A 6,164-nucleotide genomic window follows, 5' to 3' on the forward strand; every position below is an offset into this window, starting at 1 on the left:
GAATTTGAGACATAGGAACCATGGGGACGCTGTGATTACTGACCATCATGTTACAGGCTAGGCTATGGAGGCCAGAGAGGTTAGGTAGCCTGTGTGATGTCACACAGCTGGAAAGCATTGGAGCTGCGAATCCGATCCAGGCAGGACTGAGGCTAAAAAGAAAAAGCAGACTGGACTAGGTGCTTACTTCAAACCAGAGGGCTCGACGTCGCTGCGGTCCTGTGGCTATGGCCTGGACGCTCTCGCCACCTAGTGGTACAGTACCTTAACTACAAGCGGAATTCCTGTTTGGTTTGGGTTTAGATTTTTTTAGTCAAGGTCTTAGGTAGTAGCCCAGACTGCCTGTACTCACTATGCAGCTGAGGATAGCGTTAAACCTCTCATCCTCCTGCCTCCACTGCCCCAGTGACAGCGCTCTACCCCACTGGAGCTGTTACAGTTGTGAGCCACCACTTGGTGCTGGGAACTGTGTCCTGGTCCTCTGCAAGAGCAGTGTGTGCTCTTAACCTCTGAGCCAGCTCTTCAGCCCCTATTGGTTTTTTTTAATTATTTTTATTATTATCAGTGTGTGTTGGGGGCGGGGTCAGAGGACAATATCATAGAGTTGGTTCTCTATCTAACTTTATGGGGTCTGCTGAATTCAAACGCAGGTCCCTCAGGCAGCAAGCACCTTTACCCTTACTTACTATTTTATTCTTTCCTTAAGTTATTTATTTATTTGTGTCAGGGAGGGGTAGTGGGGTATATAGAAGTCAGAGGCCAACTTTTTTTGTTTTTGGTTTTTTTTTTTTTTTTTTTTTTGTTTTTTGTTTTTTTTGTTTTTCGAGACAGGGTTTCTCTGTGTAGCCTTGGCTGTCCTGGAACTCACTTTGTAGATCAGGCTGGCCTCGAACTCAGAAATCCGCCTGCCTCTGCCTCCCGAGTGCTGGGATTAAAGGCATGCACCACCACTGCCAAGCTCAGAGGCCAACTTTTGAGAATTGGGTCTCACCATCCACCATAGGGGTCCGGGAGATCAAACTCAGGTCGCTAAGCTTGGCTGCAAGCACCCTTAGCTGCTTAGCCGCTCCACTCTCACTCTCATGTGCTCTTAACCTTAACACTTGGAGTTGACATGGTGATGCACACCTGAAATCTTAGAGCTCAAGACACTGGGACAGGAAGATCAAGGGTTTCAAGTAAGTTTGGGCTATAGAGCAACACCTTGCCTCAAAGAATCAGACAAAACAAAATAGTCATAGTTCAGGAAGGATGTCCCAGACAGGGTGTTGTTTCTGCCGCGTTCCAAGGCTTTGGTGCACGGCTAACCTCTTACTACAGTTTGTTAGCCTTTCCTCACTGTGACAAACACCTGAGAGGACCCATTTCAAAGGAGAAGGGGTTTCTTTTGGCTTGTGGTTTCAACCCAGGGTCAGCTGAATCTATTGCCTTGGGCCTGAAGCCACATGGAGTGTATTGGCAGTGAGAACACATTTGTTGTACCAGCTCCGGGTGGATACAAATCTATGTACTGTTGAGCCTCTTAAAAACAAAAACAACAAAAACAACAACAACAAAAAAACGGGGGGTGGGGGTTCTGGAGAGATGGCGCAGTGGGTAAGAGCACTGACTATTCTTCCAAAGGTCCTGTGTTCAAATCCCAGCAACCATATGGTGGCTCACAACCATCCGTAATGAGATCTGATGCCCTCTTCTGGGATTCTCTATGTAGCCCTGGCTGTTCTGGAACTCACTATATAGACCAGGCTGGCCTTGAACTCACAGAGCTCTGCCTACCTCAGTCTCCCTAGTGCTGGGATCAAAGGCATGCACCGCCGTTCCTGATGCAGGTGTCTCTGTCTAATGTCCCTCACTCTGTTGCCATGCCTTTTGGGTGGCACTCCCATGTCCAGCCTGGGTCCTCTGGTTTTAGTTAAGGGACCTGGAAGTAGACCCACCAGGGCTTTGCCCTACTCACTCCTCGTCCAACTTTGCTGCTTTAACACGGGCTTTTGTGTAGCACAAGAGATCTTTGAACATGCCCTGGTGCTGAGGACCCTCTGACCCTCCCGCTTCTCCTCAGCAGCACACGGATTACAGCTGTGCACACCTCAGCCCCATCTCTACTGAGCTGGGATCAAGCCCAGGGCTCCTGCATGTTAGCATGTGCCTTACCAACCTGGCCACAGAGCCCTGCCCACCGTGTTATCCCAGCCACAGAGCTGTGTCTCCAGTCTCTCCCGGGTGCTGTTTTCTTTCAATATTATACTTGAGACAGGGTCTTGCCAGGTGTGGTGGCACATGCCTGTAATCCCAGCACTCAGGAAGCAGAGGCAGGCGGATCTCTGTGAGTTCAAGACCACCTGGTCTACAGAGTAAGTTCCAGGACAACCAGGGCTACACAGAGAAACCTTGTCTCCATCTCCTCCCCCCCCCCAGAAAAAGATTAACCATTACACCTAATGCTACTTTGAAACCCACCTTATTTTGATAAGGAAATGGTCTGGGTTGATGTTGAACCCATTGCTCCAGACCTGCATCTTATGGCCACAGAGGTCGCATTTGGTCGAACACCCTTGTTCTTGGCTACAAGCTTGGGTGATGTCTTAGTTAGGGTTTTACTGCTGTGCACAGACACCATGACCAAGGCAACTCTTATAAAGGCAAACATTTAATTGGGGCTGGCTTACAGATTCAGAGGTTCAGTCCATTATCATCAAGGCAGAAACATGGCAGCATCCAGGAAGGCATGGTGCTGGAAAAGCTGAGAGTTCTATATCTTGATTTGAAGGCAACCAGGAGAGACCGATTTCCAGGAAGCTAGGAGGAGGACCTCAAAGCCCACCCCTACAGAGACACACCTACTCCAACAAGGCCACACCTCCTGATAAGGCCATACCTCCTAATAGTGCCACTTCCTGGGCCAAGTATATTCAAACCACAAGTGACTTGCCCAGAGGTCTGGAGACATCAGTGGGTCTCAAGCCCAGTTCTCCTGTTTAATTGTAGAGTTCTCTCTCTCTCTCTCTCTCTCTCTCTCTCTCTCTCTCTCTCTCTCTCTCTCAATCACAGCTATCACCAGCTTCTTCCTCCAGAATCAAATCCCATTGGAAAAAGATGGGGTTTACACAGAAGACACTGCCTCAGGGCTCAGCACGGAACCTTCTAGCCTGTTGCTCTCTGCTTCTCTGCTTTTTACTGCTTTTGGGTCTTTTGTTTTGGCTCTCAATTATGCATGAGTGTGCATGAGAGAGAGAGAGTTTGAGAGTGTGTATGTGTATATGTGTGAGTGTGTGTGTATGAGTGTGTGTGTATACACATGAGTACAGTCTATGTGAACTCGTGTATAGATATGTGTCTGTGTGTGTGTGTGTGAGCATATGAGTACAGTCTATATGTATTCATGTATGTGTGTGCATGAGTGTGTGTGTGTGTATGTGAGTGTATGTATATGAATACAGTCTCCGTGTACTCATGTATGTGTGTGTATGTATATATGTATATGAGTGAGTATGTGTGTGTATAAGTGTGTGTATGAGTGAGTATGTGTGAGTGTGGGTGAGTGAGTGAGTGTGGGTGAGTGTGTATGTGTACACATGAGTACAGTCTCCATGTAGTCGTGGATGGTGTGTGGATGGGTGTGTGAAGGGCAGAGACTTATGATGGGTGACTTCCTCCTCTGTCACTTTCCACTTCAGTCCTTGTGATGGGGTCTCACTGACTCCGGAGCTAACTTCCTGGGCCAGGTTGGTTGGCTTGTGGCTCTGTCTGTCCCCTCAGCACAGGGATGACACACATGTTGCCACCACACCTGGAAGTTTCACACGGGTTCGGTCCTGATGCTCGTACAGTAAGCGCCTTACTGACTGAGCCACCACCACCTCCCCCAGGCTCCAGTCTTGAGGGAGTGGTGTTTTATTGTCCGTGAGTGGGTGCTTTGCCTGCTTGTGTGTCTGTGTACCATGTGTGCCTAGGATGTGAGCTTATCTCAAAACACAGCAGAGCTGGTGTGCTGTGCTGGTACAGGACTTTGATCCCAGTGGTAGAGCGGGTGGGTTTCTCTGAGTCCATTCTACAAAGCCAGTTAGTTCCAGACAAGGCTACGTAGTGAGACTCCACCTCAGAAGCAAAACAAAACAAAACCCAACAACGACAAAACAGGGTGAATAACGGGCTGTGTTCTTCATAAGGGAGGTCACTGTATGTCCCAGGATGTCATCGATACAATATAAAAATGACCTCAGTAAACAATCAAAAGTTCTAGCCAGAGGCAGCTTGGCGGGTCACCAGAGGATTGTGGGTACGGCTGGCAGGAGAGAGGCTCACAGACAGAGGTGCAGACAGCTCAGCTCTCCCTGCAGGGTACTCTGCTTCTAAAGGCCGGGCTCATTCTCTGGTTGAGGCAGAGTGGGGGCGTGGCTGGGAAGGAATGATTGGTGTTTTCTGCCAAGGGTGACTTCCTCCACCATCTCTGGCATCTGTCTTGGTCTCTGACCAAAATACCTAAGGCGCTCCTAAGTGGCAGCGTGCCCTGTGTCCCTCAGTCCGCCCTGTCCATTAGACCCTACCTGCAGCAGAATGAGCAGAGTGAAGCAGGGCCCCATTTTGGAGCACAGCCTGCCCTGCCCCCCACTGATCTTGAACTCAAACCAGGAAGAAAAGCCATGGAGGCAAAGGCAGAAGACTCAAGGACAACAGAGTCCCCAACAGCCCTCCAAAGCTCTGAGACTTGGTCAGAATGTAACACATCCCAGCACCTGAGCCCCACCTTACTGCCTGGTATGGTTGGCGCTGACCTTGGAGAAACTGCTGCAGATCAGGAAACCACATTAAGTGAGCACCTGAGATGATCTTGGTCCCTGACACCTTGAATCAGTATCCCTTAATGAGAACCACCTGCAGTAACTGCGAGCATCACCACGTGAGGCTACCTGAAGAAGTGTCCATGAGAGTCAGGCCCGAAACATTGCTGTGGCTCCTGGTTCCAGCTAAGAGCTTGGCAGCTCATGTGTCTAAGTGTCAAGGATGACTCTGAACTCCTGATTCTCCTGCCATCGTCTCCCAAGTGCTGGAAGACCGGTCTACAGCAAGTGTTTGGAGTCTCAGAACACAAGGTACTTTCCCACAAAGATGTCTGTCCCTAAGCTGGCTGATGCAAACCCAGCCAAACCAGAGATGTTCTGAAGCTGAGTCCTCAGCCCCATCTGGACTCAAGAGGCCAAGAACAGAAGATTTACAGCTAAATGCAGAGCCATCTTGACCTCCAGCATGCAGAACCCTACCCTCCAGCCGAAGTGGAGGCCCCTGCCCTCCCCAGCTTCTTCTATATCCCTCCATGATGGGACCCGTGTTTCCCAGCCTAAGTCTTTCCACACGCTCCTCCCCACCCCCCAAGGCTCACAGCAAGGAAATGGGAATCCCACTGCCTATGTAACACACTCTAAACAAGCAAACAACTTGTTCTTAAAAAGTATTCGCTGGGCGGTGGTGGCGCTTGCCTTTAATCCCAGCACTCGGGAGGCAGAGGCAGGCGGATTTCTGAGTTCGAGGCCAGCCTGGTCTACAAAGTGAGTTCCAGGACAGCTAGGGCTACACAGAGAAACCCTGTCTTGAAAAAAAAAAAAAAGTATTCATTTTAATTTCGTGTATATGGGTGTTCTGTCTGCATGTGCATATGAGCACCATGTGCATGCAGTACCCATAGAGGCCAGAAGAGGGCGTCAGATAGCCTGGAACTATCATTACAGGTGGCTGTGAGCTACCCTGTGCGTGTGGCTATTGACTTTAGGTTCTCTGGAAGAGCAGCCAATGATCTTAACTGTTGAGCAATCCCTCTAGGCCTAATTTTCTGTTGTAGTTTTGAGATGAATTCTTGAGTCTGTGGTCATACCACACTGAACACACCTGATCTCATGTGATTTCAGAGCCTGGCTCATACTTGTATGGATGGAGGACAGAGTCTCGTGCAGTCTAGGCTGACCTCAAGCTTGTTATGTACTGAAAGCTGGCCTCAAGCCCCTTGACCCTCTTGCTTCCACCTCCCAAGTTTGGGGATTACAGGCATGTGGCACCAAGTCTAGCTAAGTCTTTCATTTTAAAGGTCACCTTGTGTGTAGTGGGGACTGGAAGGATGGGGATAGGGTAGGGGTGGGGGTGGTAGGTGTGCCTGTGTGTGAGTTATGGGT

The sequence above is a fragment of the Mus caroli genome, unplaced genomic scaffold (assembly GCF_978045245.1).
Source record: "Mus caroli unplaced genomic scaffold, Mus_caroli_1 scaffold_18, whole genome shotgun sequence".
In the NCBI taxonomy this organism is placed as follows: domain Eukaryota; kingdom Metazoa; phylum Chordata; class Mammalia; order Rodentia; family Muridae; genus Mus; species Mus caroli.